The sequence below is a fragment of the Kogia breviceps genome, chromosome 5 (genome assembly GCF_026419965.1).
Source record: "Kogia breviceps isolate mKogBre1 chromosome 5, mKogBre1 haplotype 1, whole genome shotgun sequence".
Lineage (NCBI taxonomy): Eukaryota > Metazoa > Chordata > Mammalia > Artiodactyla > Physeteridae > Kogia > Kogia breviceps.
The window spans coordinates 122,743,368-122,766,970 of NC_081314.1; the positions used below are offsets into that span (position 1 = coordinate 122,743,368).

General features: G+C 35.0%; 1 long non-coding RNA gene across 1 annotated transcript in view; it reads left to right on the forward strand.

The window, feature by feature from the left end:
* The window catches only part of LOC131757802 (uncharacterized), a 96,246-nt gene that overhangs the window by 15,127 nt on the left and 57,516 nt on the right, over positions 1-23,603 (forward strand). The window contains exon 3 of the long non-coding RNA XR_010840819.1: positions 11,832-11,929. This is a non-coding gene — a long non-coding RNA (uncharacterized lncRNA). The remainder of the gene's footprint in view (positions 1-11,831; positions 11,930-23,603) is intronic.

Consider the following 23,603-nt stretch of genomic DNA (forward strand, 5'->3'; position numbering starts at 1 on the left):
ATAGATCATCTAGACAAAAATCAATAAGGAAACATTGGACTTAAACTACACATTAGACCACATGGACTTACCAGACATTTATAGAACATTTCATCCAATAGCAGCAGCATACACATTCTTCTCAAAGGCACATGGAACGTCCTCCAGGAAAGATCATATGTTAGACACAAAATAGGTCTCAATAAATTTGTGAAGATTTAAATCATATCAAGTATCTTTTTTGACCACAATGGTATGAAACTATAAATCAATTACAAGAAGAAAACTGGAAAATTCACGAATATATGGAGGTTAAACAACATGCTCCTGAACAACTAATAAGTTAAAGAAGAAATCAAAAGAGAAGTCAAAAAATGTCTTGAGACAAATGAAAATGGAAACACCAATCATACCAAAACTTATGGGATGCAGCAAAAACAGTTTTAAGAGGGAAATTTATAATGATAAATGCCTTCATAAAGAAAAAAGAAAGATCTTAAATAAACAACCTAAATTTACACCTCAAGGAACTAGAAAAAGAATAAACTAAGCCTAAAATGAGTAGACAGAAGGAAATAACAAAGATCAAAAATGGAAACAATAGAGACTAAGAAGACAATAGAAAAGATCAATGAAACTATTAAGATGGAATTTTGAAAAGATAAGATAGACAAATCTTATATGTGGAATCTTAAAAAAAGTAGAACTCATAGACACAGAGTAGAAAAGTGGTTGCCAGGGGCTGGGGTGAGGGTAAATAGGGGGAGGTGGGTAAAAGGGTACAAACTTTCAGTTATGGGAGGATGAATAAGTTCTGAGGTTCTAATGTGTAACATGGTGACTATAGTTTGTTGACTGAAAAAAAAATGCACAACGTGAGAGTTGTGAGTTAAGCTTTATTTGGGGCAAAATGAGGACTATAGCCTGGGAGGCAGCATTTCAGATAGCTCTGAGAAACTGCTCTAAAGAGGTAGGGGGAAGGTCAGTATATATGTGATTTTGGTGAAGCGAGAGTACATGCAATCAAGCACATATTTTTTGCAGAAAGTTGCTGACAGTCTCATGAAGGTTACTGCTAGTCACGAGGAGCAGATGTCACCATGAAGGATTTTAGTGCTTTTCTAGATACAAGGAGATGCAAGAATTGGTCTCATAAAATCTTCTCCTGAAAATATCTAACTATCTGAAGACCTGTTTTTGCCAGTTTTTCCCAGAGCACAGAGTGCCTCATTCCTGATCTCCACCCTGATCTCCTTTCAGGGGGTGTTGAAGGTCAGCAGCTGCAGCAGCTCCTGATTTAATACTTGTAGAAGTAGATGGCAAGTGCCAATTTGTAGCTGGCAAGTTGATAACACTGTATTGTACAATTGAAATTTGCTAAGAGATTCTAATTTCATCTCTAATTTAAGTTTTCACATTTAAAAGCTAAATAGTGAGGTAAAGGATGTGTTAACCTGATGCAGGGAATCCTTTCAAAATGTATACATATATATATATATATATATAAAATCACCATGTGTACACTTTAAATATCTTACAATTTGTCAGTTATACCTCAATGAAGCTGAAAAAAAATAATTAGAACCTTCAGAAAAGCCAAAAAAACAAAACAGAACCCCAAATTTGTGTCCTCATGGCATTTACATTTTAATGGGAGTGAGAGTCACACAACTAAACCTATGGTACATCAGATGGAGATAAGTAAATAACTGTTATGGACCAGCTGCACAGGAAAGGAGTATAGAGACTGAGAGAGGTATTATCATTTAAAATAATCTGGCCAGGTAAGACCATTGAGCAAGACCTGGAGGAACTGAGAGAGAAGAGATCTGGGTGTATTAGAGGGACAGCTGCAAAAGCATTCCTAGCAACAGAAAAACACAATATAAAGACCATGATGTGAGATTATATCTTTAGCTTTCAAGAACAGCATGGAGGCCAGTGTGGCTGGAGCATCACATGTGATGGGAAAGCACAGGAAATGAGTTTAGACAAGACATAAGGAGTTAAATCACATAGGATCTTGTAAACAGTTGTAAATCCTTTCAACTCTACTTTTAGTAAAATGAAATATGAAATTGTTTTGAGTGATGGGAAGACAAAGTATGACATGTATTTTAAAAATAATTCCTCTGGCTTCTATGTGGATGCGGACAATAAGAGAAGAAAAGGGTCATTTAAAAGTTGCTTTCGTTACCCAGGTGAGAGATGATGTAAGCTGGACCAGGGAGGAAGCAGTAGAGGTGGTGCGATGTGGTTGGAATTCTGGGTACATTTGTAAAAGGAGCATCAACAGGGCTTGCTAAAAGAATGAATGTGGGGTATAAAAGAATGAGTAATCCTAGATGATTCCCAGGTTTTTGGCCTGAAAGCTAGAATGATGGTGAAGATGAGATGGTGAAGAATATAGAGAGCAAGTCTGGGATCATAATTAGAGTCTATTTTCATACACATTAATTTTGAAATGGCTAATAGGTATTCAACTGAGATGTCAAGCAGTCAGTTGAGTATAAGGACACTGAGGAGGAGAGAAGAGCTGGAGATTTAAATTTGTTGATTCTCAATATGTAGATGATATTTAAAGCTCCAAGGCTGATTGAGGACCAGAAAGGGAATGAGCACAGAAAAGAGAAGACGTCCACTGATTGAGCACTGAACATGCTATCGTTTGGGCATGGTTGAAAAGGAGAAGCCAGTAAAGGGAAGTGAAAAGGAGTAACCACTGGGAAAGCTTTACCCTAGAAGTGAGTGAACTGAGAGTGTAATGAAGGGAGAAGTGATCAAACTACTGCCAACTGCAGCCAAAACCTGCTAAAGGATCAAGTAGAATGAAGCCTGAGGAATGACCATTTGATCTAGGATCATACAAATTTATCAGTGACTTTGAAACAGTTTAAAAGAAGTGGTAGTAGTGGAGAAAGTCCAAATGGAGTAAGTTCCAGAGAGAAAGAGAAGTTGGAAATAGCAAGTATAAATCCTTTTTTGAGGAGTTTTGCTATCAAGAAAAACAGAAAAATGAAGTGGTTGTGAGAAAGGGTTGTGGAATTAGGAGATATTTTTATTTTTAAGTATTTTAAGAAGGATAAATAATGGTTTCTATGCTGTCCTGAATATTCAATAGGAAAATTTACTGATGAGGGAATGAGGATAATTACTCTTAAAATATCTTTGATATGGTCAAAACTTTCTTTCACTGGAATGTAATTTTTATGTCTCTTGACTGAATCAATTTAGAATCTCTTGACTGAATTTTGAGTCTCTTAGCTGCTTTTTGATTAGTGGGAAAAACTAAAGCAGTGGTTCTCAATCTTTTCTGCCCAGGAGAATCACTTAGGGACATAAAAACAATCAATGCCTAAGCCCCAACTCAGGACAGAAAATTGAGGCTTTCTGATTTATCACATACTTTGGAAAGGTCCCTAGGGGATTCAAATCTAAAACTAGCCTTGAGAACTACAGAAGTAAAGTAACTAGAAAATAATTAATAATGAAGATAATAAAATGCACTAGGGCATGGACTTTTAAAACTTAGCCTCAGGCTAACAGAAGAAAAAGCAAGACCACTTATCTGAAATATCTATAACATAGCATGTCCTGATTTATTTAATTTCAAAGACAATCTAATAATAAACATTTGTTTTTATTATGGTAGATTTTAAGATGATATTTGCTGAATCCTTGCAAATCAAAAGAGGTGATTTCTAAAAAAGTGCCAGGCAAGTAAAAATTGAATTCTTCTGGGTTATTTTGCAGCAGGAAAATTAAATGGAAAGATCTTAGAATGGTTGGAAAAAAAGGAGAAACAGATTCGTATTACAAATGAGCTCTCCTATGAAAAAGTTTCTTCTAACTCTAAGCAATTATGAAAATATAATGGTACTATAATTGGTTGAGGATTACCTACATTGCTTTGGGGGATCTGATATACAAAGTGTTTCTACATATTTTGTCATTTACCCTTTTTACAGAGTGGTAAAACCTAGACTCAAACACGAAACTTGGTCTTCGAACTCTGAAGTCTATGCTCTTTGCACAGTTGTTGGCTAATCTTATGAATTAAGCATCAGTCGAGGATGTGGAAATTTATAAAGAAAGCCTCTGACAGAGTTATTGAATGAAATGGATAGTTATTCTTATTTCAAGATTTGTGAATCATAAAATATTCTCCATGTTGCACAAAATGTAACATGCCACAGCTTAAAATTTGCAAGGACACCTTGGTTTTCATCTAGACTGTAGTTTGGACATAGCTCATCTGTCTAATGAATGTCATGGTTAATCTGTGACATTGTTAGTTTTCATATATCTGGGAGGAAAATATTTATGATTGCTTGAAATTTTCAAACCCTAAAGATCAACCCTAATAATTTTCCATAATTTTTCCTTTTTTCTAGTTAATGCTCTTTTCTTCTCTTTGGCCATATCATTTCCAAAGTGCTATGACTCCTTTTCTCTATAATGTTCATCCATTCTTTTCTTTCTCCTATCTCTACCCCATTTCCTTTTTGTCCTTCTTTTGCTCTTTCTCCATTTTCTTGAAGGGAATATTTTGTCCCTATTTTTTTCTATTATGTGATGGTTTATGATATAGTACTGAGTTGTATAATCAATTAACTAGGCCTCAAACAGCATGTTTTAAAAGGAAATAGAAAAGAATATAAAATACCAGACATTATAGCATGTAGAAGGGTAGGTATTATTTTATGAAACTTTTTTCCATTTTACAATTTCATATAAATATATAAAAATATTTGGAGTTTTTATATATATATATAAAGCTATATGTAACATGTGCACATACATATATGCATATATATATAGAGAAAGATATATACGTACACTTGTCCATGATATAAAATATATTTTTTATTGGAAGTCACAGTAAAAAGTTAAAAGGCACTGGAGTAATGAGTGTTAAGGACTTGATAAAATTATGTGGAATTATTTTGAACATCATATTTTAAAAACTCAACCAAGTATGGGCCATAAGCCAGGGTTTATGACTATTTTCCTTATGGTGATTATTTGTTTTAAAATTTTTGTGGTAGCAGAATTTGGCCTTATTAACTTTTGCTATAATGTTCATTTATATTAAGTATATTCAGGTTGGAATGGGTTCAGTTCACAGAACAATCTAGCCCTCAGAAAAGAGGTGAAATGAGGAGAGATTTTTTTTTTATATTCATACCTAAAAGCCCAGGCAACTTTCTCCTCTGGGAGGTGGCTTCCAACTCATTATTCATATATTCTTACACACAAGGTTTATATTAAAAGCCATTTTTTTCCTCATGAAGAATTTCCTCACCAATATTTCATGTACCAACTTACTAAAACTAAATGTTTAATGTGAAAATGATGGGTGTGGTTTTGTATTAATAAAGCAAGATTGTTGCCCACACTTATTTTGGAATTAAATGTTTCACTCTTTCCTTTTCTTTACATTTCTTTTCCAGTAATTGCTATGGGAATAAAAGTGAGAAGTATTATTTAACTCCTTTTTTTATATTTAAGAAATTCATTTCAGAGTTTTATCTGACATAAAGTAGGTAAAAACTCTATGTCCCAAATAATTACTTGATTATTTTTAAAGTTGGCTTAGATATTAATCAAGAAGTAACTGACAACTTACTGTCTGGGTAGCAGAATTAAGAGTATGATATAATTCCTACAATGTAAAATTTACAGTCTGGGATAAATAATGTTTATTTTGCATAAATAAAATTAGAGAACTAAATAACACAAGACAATCTGAGTGTAGATATTTTAATATGTGCATCCCTCATTGGCCCTGGTCCACACTTCCCAATTGCTACCAACCTTATACATTCCTTGACATGTTCTGGCAATGAATGAACATGGTCCATTATTACATGGGGGTACTCAGAAAATTTTGTTGGGAGGGTGGACTTTCTGTGCTCTTGAGACCCAATAAACATCAGCAGGAGCCACACAGAAACACAGAATGAGAGACTATGAAGAGCCTCAGAGATCCCATTTTAGGGATTTGGACACTGTGATTAAAAACCCAGAGGTTCAGGGCCTTGCCCACAGCCATGGACTCAGTAGAAGAGAGATCATCAAAACCGGGCCTTCTGTGTCTGGCTGAGGGCTCCTTCTAGTAACGGTTGTTTCAGATGTCTTGAAATATACCAAAATAGGCTGTGATCAAGTACCCCCAAGATAATGCTACAAACACAAGTCAACCATTTAGTCATATATCCATTCACAAAATTGCATACATATGTGTTATTTTACATGATCTGTCTAAATGTTTCAATTATATATAATTGTGTAAACCTTATGTGCCAGGCAGGTGAGCTATAGTTTTACTCTGACTTGATGAACACCCGGACCATCACTACATAACCTCTAAGAGTATGTATATGTACTATCCCTTGCTATCTTAAGGGAGAATAAGATAGTAAGAGAATGCAAAGAAAAAGAAAATAGGTCATTTCACTTCATTGCGAGATGATGCTTATTGTGTTGTACTTAAAATAGAACCTCTATTTTCATGTCTCTAATCAATGATAACATAGTATCATGGGTGCTCCTTTAATTTGTACAGGATCATGTTACACCAAATTAAATTTTAAACTGGTACAGTACACTTTTAAAGTATATTTGGTTCATATATCATCTCCTACATATTTTTAGTTGCTGTCTTTTTACTCTGTTTTGATGTCAGAGAACCCAGATATATTTGTATGATTCACCAAATCTCCAATAATCTGCACTTTGAGTAAACTCATCCATCACAGGAGGTGCCTTTGCAAAATTGTGCTGACTTGCAACTATCTTTATGAAACTTTTTTTGTAAATCATCACTAACGTTTTTAATAAGTTTTAATTTTTTATGAACTGTTGTTAGTGGCCATCTAGGATTTCAAATAATGCAGGGAGAACAAAGGAGTTATAATGTGATTGTCAGGGCAAAGAAATAAAACATGTTTTTCAAGGTTCTGTCTATGGTATAATCTCAAGCCAAATCATAAGAGCCTGAGTCTTTTCAAAATGTTTCTGAAGTTAAGTACTCATTTAGTGTGCCCTACTTTTCTACAACCATAGCATTCATCTCACTTTACTGTACTGGCTTTTTAGTTGTTAGTCTCCATTAAGAGGCTTTATAGTCTATGACCTCAGACCAGGTCCATCTTTTCACTGCTCTATCATTTGCACCTAATATAGCACCAAGCACTTTACAGGTAGAAAACAAATTTTGTTGAATTAATGAGGGATACTCTGAGTAGTGGTAAAATTTCACCTATTTCATTTGTGTATTTGTTGGGACATAATATTATTCGAGTAGTACCATATTTAGTAATTAAAAACAATGATACTTTGTTGTATTTTTCCAGACTTATTTCTTGAATTATCTAAAAGACTCTGAAAATATCTACAGTGTCCAAAGAATAGAGCTAGCTCTACTACAGAAAGCCTGCCAATGTTAGAGCTTCTAAGACCCTTTAATCATACCAGGTTGGACATACATTCCAAAATGTATGTAAAATCTTTTCCATATGTTCTGTTTAAATTTGTTTGTTTAAAAATAAAAATATGGGGCTTCCCTGGTGGCGCAGTGGTTGAGAATCCGCCTGCCAATGCAGGGGACACGGGTTCGTGCCCTGGTCTGGGAGGATCCCACATGCCGCGGAGCGGCTGGGCCCGTGAGCCATGGCCGCTGGGCCTGCGCGTCCGGAGCCTGTGCTCCGCAACGGGAGAGACCACAACAGTGAGAGGCCGGCGTACCACCAAAAAAAAAAAAAAAAAAAAAAAAAAAAAAAAAAATATATATATATATATATATATATATATATATATATATATATTTCACTACTATTTAATGTTAAGATTGATAGGAGAACATGCATGGGATTTGCAAATAAGTATAATACATTGCGGAGCACTTCATTTTTTTGACAAAAGTATGTGACTTAAAAAATTTTGACTATCACTGTACAAGACCACCATCAATACATATCCAGAATACCAAGGTGACATGAAATACTAAACGGTAATGCATTAGTATGTTTTCTCTTCATTGACATAAATGAAGATGGTGTAAACCATATATACTAAATCTGCATATATTTTAAACTAACTTTTAGAGATCACATGGTAAGAAGATTCTGAAAACCACAAGAAATGACAAATACACAGGGAAACCAAAGGGAATTGAGGAAGCTACAATACAGGTGCAGTAGAAAGCCAATGACAAGTGAGATTTCTCAACAAACTGTGGAAAACTCCACAAATTGGCATTGATGAGAGCTTGAGTAGACTGCGAGTTTGTGAATATTGGGACAACATATTGGAAAACTAAGTGGAGCCAGAGGCCAATGAAGTATGGAGATGAGTGGTATCAACAACAACAGCAGAAGGTAGAAGAAAGGAGAATATTTTCTTCAAATAGTGATGGAAAATAATTGTTAATCTGGAATTGTATACCACTGAACCTTTAAAGGAGAAGGACAAACTAATGCTTTCTGCAGACAAAAATGGAGAGCATTTCATACCAGCAGACCTGCTTTAAAGATGAACTAATTTCAAAGGAAGGTCTGAGATGCAGGAAGGAATGGTGAGCAAATAAAATAGAAAATATCTGTGTAACTCTAAGTAAACTTACCATGTGAAATAATTACAACATTTTCTAATTGATAAGGGTAAAAATTGAGAGAAATTAGTACAGAACAATAAGAGACTATAAGTTTGGAAATGAGTGGTTAGTGTTAGAGCATTCTGAGTTCCTTTATTTAGGAGCAGTATAAAAAGATGGATGAACTTTAATATTTCAGTGAAACATACATGTTAAATTTTCTAAGAAAACAGCTAGTAGAATAGAAACAGAATGTTTAAATACCCAAAAAAACTGATGGAGGGAGAAAACTTGGATTTTTAAATGAAGTGATTTAACTAATTTAGTTAAACATGCAAAATTATAATATGACAGTAGAGGGCAGGGTATCCCTGATACTGTGTTGATAATTTCTTGGAAGTGCAAAGCATATCTAATGTTATCCCTGAAATCTTATGTTTTATGTATTGAGCCACATATTAGAGATTTTATGCTTAAAAATACTGACACAATTTAAGTTTTAATTAAAAACAGAAATCCTGAAATGACCTGTGTAATATTGACAGCTTCTAGATGAGGAAATGTCATATTTATTATTAGTCTTTGGATTTAGGAAATCTGCTGCATTTTGCTAGTGCATTTTGAGAGTCATTTCTTTTTTCCTTGAAAATAATTTTGCAGTTTCTTGGTTAAAAAATAGAAAAAGACAAAAGTGATTGTAAAATAAGACGGTGAGAGCCCTAATTTCTAGGATTATAGATAATCCCTAAATGATGGCCAACATTGTTTCTAGATGTGATTCTCTGGTTGTATGTCTTTCTATCCTATAAATAACTTGAAAAATTATTGCAGTCTGAATCCCTTACACCATCTTTGTGGTTTAGTGAGACAAAACTTGGTTTTTATATCCTGTTGTAACCTATATGTTCACATATAGGAAGCATTGGAATGCTTGTTTCTTTCTTAATAGATGAGATTTTATGTTGCTGCCATGTTTATGTTAATTATTCTGTCAACATACAGAGTATAACGGGACTTTTGCATTCTTGTAATTAGTCACTTAGGGTAGCCTAGGTAATCCTATGGTAGCAGATGACTTAAAGTATCAGTGACTAACAGGAACAAAATTTTACTTTTCACTCACTCTACATGGTCTCACAGGTTGGTCTTAGTGCTGTTTTATGTTGTCTTCATATGGACCCCAGAATGTTGGAGCAGCCCTTATCTGGAATATTCTGGTCTTATAGTGTAGGAGAAAACAGACATAGTGGCTTTTAAAATTTCAGCTTATAGGTGACATGGGTCACTTCTGCTCATGTTACAAGAATCATACAACCGAGGCTGATAGTAGTGGAGTAGGAGGGTATAAACCTTCTGGAGAGATGGGCTGCAAATATTTGTGAAAAATAACACAATCTAATATTACAGTATCCTTATGATATTTCTTAGAAATTTAACCAAAATTTTAGTAGATTTATTTGTGCAAACTACCTTTTACAAATAACTTGGTTCTATAAGTACTGTTATTGTTTAGTTTTTAGTCACTGAGATTTCTAAAGAAAATGTGTAGGAATCTAATAGACTGAATATTTAGAAATGTTGGTGATTACTAATGGTAAGGAAAATTTTAAAGGTCCTAAAAAATAAAACAGTAGTAGAATTATGGCTTTACTTTGTTTTTTCACAATGATGGGCTGGCAAAAATTCTGAACTCTGGGTCTCTGCTGTTTCTGGTGAAAGGGATTATAGATCTGTGAAAGAAGGAAAAAATAAAAGTATTTTTCTTTGTAAAAACAGATTGTATTATAAGCCTTAGATGTCTACCTTAATGAATATACCATTTTAAATTTATAAGATAACTTTATGAATTTTTTTATATAACTTTCACAATGACCCTGATATGGTAACAGATGATATAATTAACATTTTTCTAAAGAAGATGCAGAATTGGCTGAAGGTCGTATGACTGGTCCACAGTAACATTAAGACTGAAGTATAAATTTTCTGACCATTCTCCTGCCCAGAGAGCTTGTTACATCTCCATTATTTAAGAAATGCTACGTCATCTTGACTCATTCTGTCATGGATGTGGGTCTCAAATTCTGGTGAAGAACTACTACTAAAAAATCAAACAAGTGACTCAATCTGTTGATTAATTTTCATTGCTACTTTAAAATTTATAAACACAAGAAAAACTAGATGTGATTAAAATATCTTTCCTCATGACTTTGAATTTTAAACAACTTAAAATGGATATAGCTATATTGCCCAATATTATTGTACTTATGAAACAAATTCACGGATAATAATTTTGAAATTAAGAAAAAAATATAGAGATTTGTTAAACTAAGTATTGCTATATTTTAAAAGAACCCAGAGTCATCTTCTTCTTTCTTCTTTTCCATTTTAGCAGGCTGAGTACTGCTCAAATTTCAGATCTTCACATCTATCCTAACATAATGTTGTTAAATCCACATTCTGTTAGGTGAGCTACCTACCTGGTTTATGCTCTCTGGGCATCCAAATCTTTCTGCTCACCAAATCACAATATGTGACAATTCCTATTAACTAGTTAGATTCTTTAGAACAAAACTGTATAGAGAGGCAAAGAATATTTGAAAACTAGTGAACCCATGTTATGGGAGGAGAACCACATTTATTTCATTTTCTCTTATTGTATGGCAGTTTAGTTATTAAAGGCATAGACTTGAGTTTGAATCTTGGTTTACTACGTTCTAGATCAGAGGTTGGCAAACCACAGCCAGTGGACCCACCACCCATTTGTGTAACATAGCCACATTGACTCCTTGAAATATCGTCTATGCGTGCTTTTGTACTACACAGCAGAGTTGAGTAGTTGTGACCGAGACCTTGTGACTGGCAAGCACAATGTTTACTCTCTGACCCTTTAACAAAAAGTTTGCTGACCCCTGTTCAAGAAGTATGATCTTGGCCAAGTTATCTAAATTTCTGGGCCTCATTTTTCTAATTGTAAAACATGAATAACAGTCTACCAAGTTGGGTTTATTGGGGACTAAATGAGTTACTCTGTATAAAAAGTTAGCATAGAGTAATAGCATGGAGAATAAGTGCATCATAAAGACTGATGAAACTATAATCATATCCAGAAAATATAGCCTATATTTCCTCCACACTAAGGAACTGGTAAAAATTCTTATGAGAGAATAAATCTCTGGTTGTTTGGTCAAGGATATGGATTCCTTTTGCGTTGTTTCATTTCTGCTGAGTCTCTTTTCTGTGTCCCGTGTAATACTAGCCTCCTGCAAGCCTGTTCCGGACTGTCACTTCTTGTAGCCGACCCTTCTTTATTATTTGTGGAAAATTCTCCATGTCTACATCTGGAATTGCTCAAAGGTCAGTGTAAGTACTGAGTCTTTATTAATGGTTTGTTCCCATCCAAAATGCTTTCCAAAATGCCTGCAGCCAGGGACTTAGAGCTCGTTCGAAGAGTTAGTTTTCTCTCTGTTTTCAGGGATCTCACAGTTTGCTCTTATTTGTTTTATCAGTGGAGAAAAGAAAGGTTTTATTCTGCTTGCTATGAGGCATGAAGATTTTCATGAGTTAAAGCAAGTTCTTTGTTGGGCAAATGTATTTCAGGCCACTATGTTTAAACATTCCAGATTGGAGCACAGTAGGAGTTTACTGTTTTGTAAGTGTACGTCTAACATTAGATGACCTGAAGACTTGTTTCTTTGGCTTTGCGACTTACAATATTTTCTGAGCGTATTGTTTATCAGATTGCAAGTAAAATATGCAGAAATTCTAGGAAATTTGACAAATATAGAAGAGCATTAAAGAAATTTTAGAAATTTAATCTAGTCCTTTCCCTCAGTTGTGACAATTTCTGCCATATATATGTGTGTACATATGTGTATATATTCCTCTCCACATATATAATTTATATAGTAATATATCAGTGGTATGCTTTATCTTATTCCTTGTTTTACTTGATACAGTCCTATGCCTAGTTTGCCATGTCATTAATTTTTGCAAAATAGTATTTTAGTCTGTGGAAATACCATAATTTATTTAAACATGGTCATATTGGACACTTAAGGAGAGAGAATAAATTGTTACAACTTTTCTAGAGGGTAATTTATTTATTTATCTTATTTTTTATTCAGCAGGCTCTTATTAGTTATCTATTTTATATATATGAGTGTATATATGTCAATCCCAATCTCCAAATTCATCCCAGCACCACCACCTCCTTCGCCCCTTGTTGTCCATATGTTTGTTCTCTACATCTGTGTCGTCTCTATTTCTGCATTGCACACCAGTTCATCTGTACGATTTTTCTAGATCCCACATATATGCGTTAATACACAATATTTGTTTTTCTCTTTCTGACTTACTTCACTCTGTACGACAGACTCTAGGTCCATCCACGTCTCTACAAATGACCCAGTTTCCTTCCTTTTTATGGCTGAATAATATTCCATTGTATATATGTACCACTTCTTCTTTATCCATTCATCTGGCGATGGGCATTTAGGTTGCTTCCATGACCTGGCTATTGTAAGTAGTGCTGCAATGAACATTGGAGTGCATGTGTCTGTTTGAATTATGTTTTTCTCTGGGTATATGCCCAGTAGTGGGATTGCTGGGTCATATGGTAATTATATTTTTAGCCTTTTAAGGAACCTCCATACTGTTCTTCATAGCGGCTATACCAATTTACATTCCCACCAACAGTGCAGGAGGGTTCCCTTTTCTCCACACCCTCTCCAGCATTTGTTGTTTGTAGATTTTCTGATGATGCCCATTCTAACTGGCGTGAGGTGATACCTCATTGTAGTTTTGATTTACATTTCCCTAATAGTTAGTGACGTTGAGCAGCTTTTCATGTGCCTCTTGGCCATCTGTATGTGTTCTTTGGAGAAATGTCTATTTAGGTCTGTCCATTTTTTGATTGGGTTGTTTGTTTTTTTAATATTGAGCTGCATGAGCTGTTTATATATTTTGGAGATTAATCCTTTGTTGATTTGTTTGAAAACATTTTCTCCCATTCTGAGGGTTGTCTTTTCATCTTGTTTATAGTTTCCTTTGCTGTGCAAAAGCTTTTAAGTTTCACTAGGTCCCATTTGTTTATTTTTGTTTTTATTTCCATTACTCTAGGAGGTGGGTCAAAAAAGATCTTGCTGTGATTTATGTCAAAGAGTATTCTTCCTATGTTTTCCCTTAAGAGTTTTATAGTGTCCAGTCTTACATTTAGGTCTTTAATCCATTTTGAGATTATTTTTGTGTATGGTGTTAGGGAGTGTTCTAATTTCATTCTTTTCCATGTAGCTGTCCAGTTTTCCCAGCACCGCTTATGAAGACACTGTCTTTTCTCCACTGTATATCCTTGCCTTCTTTGTCATAGATTAGTTGACCATAGGTACATGAGTTTAACTCTTGGCTTTCTATCCTGTTCCGTTGATCTATATTTCTGTTTTTGTGCCAGTACCATATTGTCTTGATTACTGTAGCTTTGTAGTATAGTCTGAAATCAGGGGGTCTGATTCCTCCAGCTCTGTTTTTTTTCCCTCAAGATTGTTTTGGCTATTCGGGGTCTTCTGTGTCTCCATACAAATTTTAAGATTTTTTGTTCTAGTTCTGTAAAAAATGCCACTGATAATTTGATAGGGATTGCGTTGAATCTGTAGATTGCTTTGGGTAGTATAGTCATTGTCACAGTATTGATTCTTCCAATCCTATTACAGGGTATATCTCTCCATCTGTTCGTGTCATCTTTGATTTCTTTCATCAGTATCTTATAGTTTCCTGAGTACAGGTCTTTTACCTCCTTAGGTAAGTTTATTCCTAGGTATTTTATTCTTTTTGTTGTAATGGTGAATGGGATTATTTCCTTAATTTATCTTTCTGGTCTTTCATTGTTAGTGTGTAGGAATGCAGGAGATTTCTGTGCATTCAATTTGTATCCTGCAACTTTACCAAATTGAGTAGCTCTAGTAGTTTTCTGGTGGCATCTTTAGGATTATCTGTTTATAGTATCATATCATCTGCAACCTATGACAGTTTTATTTCTTCTTTTCCAATTTGTATTCCTTTTATTTCTTTTTCGTCTCTGATTGCCCTGGCTAGGACTTCCAAAACTTTTGAGTAATAAGAGTGGCGAGTGTGGACATCCTTGTCTTGTTCCTGATCTTAGAGGACATGCTTTCAGTTTTTCACTGTTGAGAATGATGTTTGCTTTGGGTTTGTCACGTATGGCCTTTATTATGTTGAGGTAGGTTCCCTCTATGCCCACTTTCTGTAGAGTTTTTATCATAAATGGGTGTTGAATTTTGTCAAAAGCTTTTTCTGCCTCTATTGTGATGATCATATGGTTTTTATTCCTCAGTTTATTAATATGGTATATCACATTGATTGATTTGCATATATTGAAGAATCCTTGCATCCCTGGGATAAATCCCACTAGATCATGGTGATGATCCTTTTAATGTGCTGTTGGATTCTGTTTGCTAGTGTTTTGTTGAGGAGTTTTGCATCTATATTCATCAGTGATATTGGTCTGTAATTTTCTTTTTCTGTAGTATCTTTGTTTGGTTTTGGTATCAGGATGATGGTGGCCACATAGAATGAGTTTAGGAGTGTTCCTTCCTCTGCAATTTTTTGGAAGAGTTTGAGAAGGATGGGTGTTAGTTCTTCTCTAAATGTTTGATAGAATTCACCTGTGAAGCCATCTGGTCTTGGACTTTTGTTTGTTGGAAGATTTTTATTTACAGTTTCAATTTCAGTGCTTGTGATTGATCTGTTCATATTTTCTGTTTATTCCTGCTTCAGTCTTGGAAGGCTATACCTTTCTAAGAACTTGTCCATTTCTTCCAGGTTGTCCATTTTATTGGCATAGAGTTGCTTGTAGTAATCTCTTAAGATGCTTTGTATTTCTGTGGTGTCTGTTGTAATTTCCCCTTCTTCATTTCTAATTTTATTGATTTGAGTCCTCTCCCTCTTTTTCCTGATGAGTCTGGCTAAAGGTTTATCAATTTTGTTTATCTTTTCAAAGAGCAACATTTAGTTTTATGGATCTTTGCTATTGTTTTCTTTGTTTCTATTTCATTTATTTCTGCTCTGATCTTTATGGTTTCTTTCTTTGTACTAACTTTGTGTTTTGTTTGTTCTTCTTTTTTTAGTTACTTTAGGTGTAAAGTTAGATTGTTTATTTGAGAGTTTTCTTGTTTTTTGAGGTAGGATTGTATTGCTGTATATTTCCCTCTTAGAACTGCTTTTGTTGCATCCCATAGGTTTTGGATCATTGTGTTTTCATTGTTGTTTGTCTCTAGGTATTTTTTGATTTCCTCTTTGATTTCTTCAGTGATCTCTTGGTTATTTAGTAATGTATTATTTAGCCTCCATGTGTTTGTGTTCTTTATGTGTTTTTTCCTATAATTGATTTCTAGTCTCATAGTGTTACGGTTGGAAAAGATGCTTGATATGATTTCAATTTTCTTAAATTTTCCGAGGCTTGATTTGTCACCCAAGATTTGATCTATCTTGGAGAATGTTCCGTGTGCCTTGAGAAGAAAGTGTAATCTGCTGGTTTTGGATGGAATGTCCTATAAATATCAATTAAATCTATCTGGTCTATATTGTCACTTAAAGCTTGTGTTTCCTTATTAATTTTCTGTCTGGATGATCTGTCCATTGGTGTAAGTGAGGTGTTAAAGTCCCCCACTATTATTGTGTTACTGTCGATTTCCTCTTTTATAGCTGTTAGCATTTGCCTTATATATTGAAGTGCTCCTATGTTGGGTACATATATATTTATAATTGTTATATCTTCTTGTTGAATTGATCGCTTGATCATTATGTAGTGTTCTTCCTTGTCTCTTGTAACATTCTTTATTTTAAAATTTATTTTATCTGATATGAGTATTGCTACTCCAGCTTTCTTTTGATTCCCATTTTCATGGAATATCTTTTTCCATTCCCTCACTTTCAGTCTGTATGTGTCCCCAGGTCTGGGAAGTGGTTCTCTTGTATGCAGCATATAGATGTAGATGGGTCTTGTTTTTGTATCCAATCAGCTAATCTATGTCTTTTGGTTGGAGCATTTAATCCATTCACATTTAAGGTAATTATCGATATGCATGTTCCTATTATCATGTTCTTAATTGTTTTGAGTTTGTTTTTGCAGGTCCTTTTCTTCTCTTGTGTTTCCCACTTAGAGAAGTTCCTTTAGTATTTGTTGTAGGGGTTTGTTTTTGTAGGTCCTTTTCTTCCCTTGTGTTTCCCACTTAGAGAAGTTCCTTTAGTATTTGTTGTAGAGCTGATTTGGTAGTGCTGAGTTCTTAGCTTTTGCTTTTCTGTAAAGCTTTTGACTTCTCCGTTGAAACTGAATGAGATCCTTGCTGGGTAGAGTAATCTTGCTTGTAGGATATTCCCTTTTGTCACTTTAAATATACCTTGCCACTCCCTTCTGGCTTGTAGAGTTTCTGCTGAGAAATCAGCTGTTAACCTTATGGGAGTTCCGTTGTATGTTGTTTGTCATTTTTTGTTGTTGCTTTTAATAATTTTTCTTTGCCTTTAATTTTTATCAATTTGATTACTATGTGTCTCGGTGTGTTTCTCCTTGGATTTATCCTGCCTGGGACTCTTTTTGCACTTCCTGGACTTAGGTAGCTATTTCCTTCCCATGTTAGGGAAGTTTTCAACTATAATCTCTTCAAATATTTTCTTGAGTCCTTTCTCTCTCTCTTCTCCTTCTGAGACCCTTATACTGTGAATGTTGGTGCGTTTAATGTTGTCCCAGCTTGTCTCTTAGGCTGTCTTCATTTCTTTTCATTCTTTTTCCTTTATTCTGTTCTGCCGCTGTGTATTCCATCATTCTGCCTTCTAGGTCACTTATCCATTCTTCTGCCTCAGTTATTCTGCTATTGATTCCTTCTAGTGTATTTTTCAATTCAGTCATTGTATTGTTCATCTCTGTTTGTTCTTTAATTCTTCTAGGTGTTTGTTAAACATTTCTTGCATCTTCTCCATCTTTGTCTCCATTCTTTTTCCGAGGTCCTGGATAATCTTCACTATCTTTATTCTGAATTCTTTTCTGGGAGGTTGCTTATCTCCACTTCATTTAGTTGTTTTTCTGGGGTTTTATCTTGTCCTTCATCTGGTATGTAGTCCTCTGTCTTTTCATTTTGTCTATCTTTCTGTGAATGTTTTCATTCAACAGGCTGCAGGATTGTAATTCTTCTTGCTTCTCTCTAGCCTTCAAAATCCGATTCTCTGGGAAATCCCCCTCCCGTTGCTGGACCCCCAGAAGGTTGGGAAGCCTGACATGGGGCTCAGAACCTTCACTCCAGTGGGTGGGCTTCTGTGGTATAATTGTTCTTCAGTTTGTGAGTCACCCGCCTAGCAGTTATGGGATTTGATTTTATTGTGTTTGTGCCCCTCTTACCATCTCATTGTGGCTTCTCCTTTGTCTTTTTATGTGGGGTATCTTTTTTGGTGAGTTCCAGTGTCTTCCTGTCAATGATTGTTCAGCAGTTAGTTGTGATTCTGGTGCTCTTGCACGACGGAGTGAGTGCATGTCCTTCTACCCCACCATCTTGAACCAGTCTCCCCTAGAGTGTAATTTGTTAATATAATGTAACATATAATTTTTAATACTGTTCAACATGAATAATTGCATTTCTAGGAATTTTCCTAAGGGAAATAATAGTGCAAGCTCACTCAAATATGTGTACTGAAATGTTCACGTTAGAGTATATGATAGTGAAAATAATTTTGCAACCTAAATGTCCATCAGAAGATTGCATGCATAATTATGGTGCATACTTCCAGTAAAATGCAATGTGGTTAAAAGTGAATGAGCTAATTTTTACTTATGTGCATTTAAATTGTTTATATTGTTTTAAATAAAATAGAGCAAATTAAAAAAATAGTTTAGCAGATCTTGGTTTGGTAAACACACCCATATATATGAATATAAAAATCGGGGAGAATATACTTCACAATACCTACTGTAGTTATCTCTCATTACTGGCATCATGGGTGACTGTTTCTTTTTAATTTTTTCTTTGTAACATTTGACAGTGAGGCATGGTTATTCTTGTGGTCAGAGGAGAAAAAAGAGAATTTCAAAAAGAAAAAAATGGATTTATTAGGTAGAAGACTCTTCATAAATCTGTGTTTCAGTTTTTTTTATAATAGTTGAGAGAGTACAGGAAACAAATTTTACTTGTTAGTGAAATCTTCATTTCTATAGCACTCACAAAACTTTGTAATTATTATACTTACAGTTCAAAGGTGCTAGGGAAATATTTTTATGCCAGAATTGTTGGACCCATAGACAGATGGGGGTGTTGGGACCCCTCATAGCGGCTGGACAGTCCTATGGCTAGAAGAACATGCTTCTGGCTGTTGCTTAATATGATTTCTCCAGGAAGTTGTTCAATTCATGGGATGAAAGAAGGTGATAAAAAGGAGATTGAGTAGGAGACCTCATGTTGCCATTAAGAAATTCTTTAACCAATAAAGAGGTTATATGACTTTTCCCATTTCTTACCATTTTTTATTATTCAGATAAATAATGGGGCTAGGAAAGTGCATATATATTAAGTAAATCATTATTTTGGCTACCCAGAATGAAACCCAGAAGTTTTATTCCTGATTCATCTATAAATAGATTTTGGACTAAGGCTTTTAAAATTCAGACCAAACACCACACATCCTTGGTAAAACTTGCTAGTTCTTTTTTTTTTTTTTTTTTAACATCTTTATTTGAGTATAACTGTTTTACAATAGTGTGTTAGTTTCTCCTTTACAACAAAGTGAATCAGTTATACATATACATATGTTCCCATAACTCTTCCCTCTTGTGTCACCCTCCCTCCCAGCCTCCCTATCCCACCCCTCTAGGTGGTCACAAAGCACAGAGGTGAACTCCCTGTGCTATGCTGCAGCTTCCCACTAGCTATCTAATTTACATTTGGTAGTGTGTATATGTCCCTGCTACTCTCTCACATCGTCACAGCTTACCCTTCCCCCTCCCCATATCCTCAAGTCCATGCTCTAGTAGGTCTGTGTTTTATTCCCATCCTACCACTAATCTCTTCATGACATTTTTTTTTTTTAGATTCCATATATATGTGTTAGCATACGGTATTTGTTTTTATCCTTCTGACTTACTTCACTCTGTATGACAGACTCCAGGTCTACCCACCTCATTACAAATAACTCAGTTTCATTTCTTTTTATGGCTGAATAATATTCCATTGTATATATGTGCCACATCTTCCTTATCCATTCATCTGTTGATGGACACTTAGGTTGCTTCCATGTCCTGGCTATTGTAAATAGAGCTACAATAAACATTTTGGTACATGACTCTTTTTGAATTATGGTTTTCTCAGGGTATATGCCCAGTAGTGGGATTGCTGGGTCATATGGTAGTTCTATTTTTAGTTTTGTAAGGAACCTCCATACTGTTCTCCATAGTGGCTGTATCATTTTACATTCCCACCAACAGTGCAAGAGTGTTCCCTTTTCTCCACACCCTCTCCAGCATTTATTGTTTCTAGAGTTTTTGATGATGGCCAATCTGACCGGTGTGAGATGATATCTCATTGTAGTTTTGATTTGCATTTCTCTAATGATTAATGATGTTGAGCATTCTTTCATGTGTTTGTTGGCAATCTGTATATCTTCTTTGGAGAAATGTCTATTTAGTTCTTCTGCCCATTTTTGGATTGGGTTGTTTGTTTTTTTGTTATTGAGCTGCCTGAGTTGCTTATAAATTTTGGATATTAATCCTTTGCTAGTTCTAATTCTATGGTTCATCTCCGTCTCTCTCGCTCTCTCTCGCTATGTGTGTGTGTGTGTATATATATATATATATATATATATATATATATACACATGTATGTATATATTATGTGTGTCTATGTATGTATGTATTGACATTTGTATGTATGTATTTCATCTTCAGAAAGTTTGTCAAATTTATGTCAGTATGCTCTTCCCCCTTCTAGCCATGTATCATGGTATTTATTTCATAATGTTGTAAGGAAAAGTAGAATTTCATTGTTTTCCTTTGCATTTCTTTGACTACTAATATGGTTGAATGCTGTTTTATTTACTCTTTTGGGGACCAGTTTATTTTAAAATTTTTGTTACTATTCTTTGCCCTTTTCTTCTAGAGCAGAGTTTGGCAAACTATGGGCTACAGGCCCATAGTTGTTTTTGTAAATAAAGTTTCACTGAGACACAACCAGATCCATTCATTTCTGTATCATATTGTCTTTTTTTTTTCTTGCTACAACAGCAGGGACAAGTAGTTATGATAGGATTGTATGACCATCAAAATCTAAAATATGTAATCTCTGACACTCTACAGAAAGTGTTTATGAGTCCCTAGTCATATTTTTGAGGGATATTTTAAGTTTTTTTTTTTGAATTGACTTGAATGAGCTATTTATGTAAGAATTTTTACTCTTGTTTGAAATTTTTCTTGCAAATATTTTATTTCAAGTCTTTTGCTTGCTTGATCAGGCCCTGATGATTTCCATCTCTACTCCCTCTTTCTCTCAAACCCCCTGAGCTTGGGGTACTGGAATGATGAATAATATAGTGTCCTTTGACTTAGAAGGACTACTACCATCCTTTTTACCATGAATGGTGGATGGACCACTTTATTATCTTGGTCATCACTTTCTCACCAAAATGTTTATAACTCTCATTCTTGACCTAGATGTTAAGGAATATCCATTTCTGAGAATCATTTAGAACACTTCTATTTCTGTTCAGCCTTGATGTCCTAACTATGATAAAGCTTTGAAGCTGTAAGTAAATGCTTTATATGGACTCTTTACTTATTATCTTTTTAAAAAATAATACCTTATGTTCTACAGCATTTTAAATCTTTGCTGGATGTTTTTATGTGGCTTTACTCTTACTTTTCTCCTTTTTACTCATCTCTTTTCCTTCATATTTCCTGTCCCATTTCTTAACTCTTTCTTGCTAGTGACTTAACTTTATTCAAACATTTGTTTTCCATGTGGTATCATTAGTTCCCAGCAACTTTTTAAAAAAAATTAAGAGCTAATTATATTGTCACGTAGCTTTCTTGTAGCTTATTAGTCAACAGGTGTGTTCAAAATTGAAGAAATGGATCAAATTCCTGCTTCCTATTTACACTTATATGATCCAATTATTTTTTTCAACAAATGTTTCTCCATCACAGTGATCAAATAACATTACTGTGACTTATCTATATTTCCATGTTTATCTGAACATTAAAAGTAGAGGAAGATAGAAATAACTAGTCCGTACAATATTCAGTTATCCTCTCCTTCCTAAGCGCACTTAAAGACTTCCCAGTCTGTCTTGTCATTAGGGCAGGGTCATATGTCTAACTGTGGACTATGGTTGTGAGAAGAAGTGACACATGTGACTTCAAGTCTGAGGCATTTAAGTGTGATTGTAAGTTCCTTTTGACTTGGCAACCTTGACAGCCATGGATTGAGATGGCCAGCTAAAAAACAGTGGCACCACCGATAGCCTGGTTCCCTGAGTGACTATATAGAGAAGAGTTCCCTTGAAATGTGTACGTTTCACATGAATAAGAAATTGACCTGTGTTATAAGATACTTAGATTCTGTGGTTAATTTGCTACCACAGATTAACACACAGTTTTACCTTATCTGTACTCACACAGAAATTAGCTTTAGGAAAGAGGGCTCTACTATAATAAAACAATTGATACGTACTTCTGGACCGGCAGTGGACAGTAGGAAAAATGATCCCAGAGGAGACAAAGAAGAAAATGAATGTTATGTAGCAGTGAAACATTTGGTGAAACTCTTGCATGTCAGAGCTTGGAAGGCAGATCATATACCTAGGTAACTGTTAGCTTGTAGGTAAGATGTAGAAAACAGAACCATAACAGTGTATGCTAACTGCCATTGGCTACGCTTGACAAGGTATTACAAAAATAAAGATGAACTCAGGAAAGAATTGGCTGGTTCGCAAGAAGAAATGAAGATATAATGAGGGTCTAGAAATATGGATTCCCATGGTATTGGAAAAGCCAACTGCTTCTAGACCCAAACTACACTCAAAGGAATTTTACAGAGGCTTTAAGTAACAAACATTCAACAAGACCTTTCAGTTGATTATAGTACTTAAGGCAGAGAAACTTTTAAAAATCAGGTCTTCTCACCTGTTATTACAGATAAGCTTCAGTTACCCACCATAAAATTGAGAGAAAAAGACAGGAGGTTGAGAAAACAAAGAGCTACTGGAGATTTGAGAACTAGGTATTTAAAAGTGTGGGTGTGGTTACTGGCATGTGGAGCTGACTGGAAACAAATAGAGAAGAAGCCTCTTAAGTATTTGAGAGAAATGTACTGCCAAAGAAACCACAAGCCTGGACTGAAGGGGCCTTTGACTGTAGAAGCTGAAAATGGCCTTTGTGCTCACAACGTTATGTGAAGAAGAAGGAGCCTGAAGAAGCTGTGCAGCCCTGAGACTTATTTCCAGATACAGTCAAAGAAGGGAATAGGAAAAAAAGGAACTGCCATAGGGTGGATACTGAAGGCACACGCAGGTAGGGAGCCTTCCATGAGTGTGCTCGGCAGGACTTCAGGATTTATATGAGCTGCTGATTATGTCTGATTGTCTTCTTTCTAAAAGTGAGTGTATTATTGTAATTATCCTGGTCCTGTCACTCCTTTGTTTATTGAGAATGAGAGAGAAAGAGTTTGTGTGTGTGTGTGTGTGTGTGTGTAGGGACAGGAAAATTCTGCTTTTAAATTCATAGGTCTCCAGACCAAGAGAAGCCACATCTAGGTTTGGTAAGGACTACTGAACTTTCCCTAGATACGCTGGACTTTGAGATTCTGGCACTGATTGAATGAGATTCAGGCTGTCTCCATTTGAGTTGCTGAGTATGTGTTACGTGTGGGAAGAAGAAGGAAACTGAATATTTAGAGAATAGAAAGTGACTGAGATTACTAGTCTTCACCATAGTTGACTCTTTTCCCTTTGCTTGAAAATTTCCTAATATCCCTTGAAGTTTATG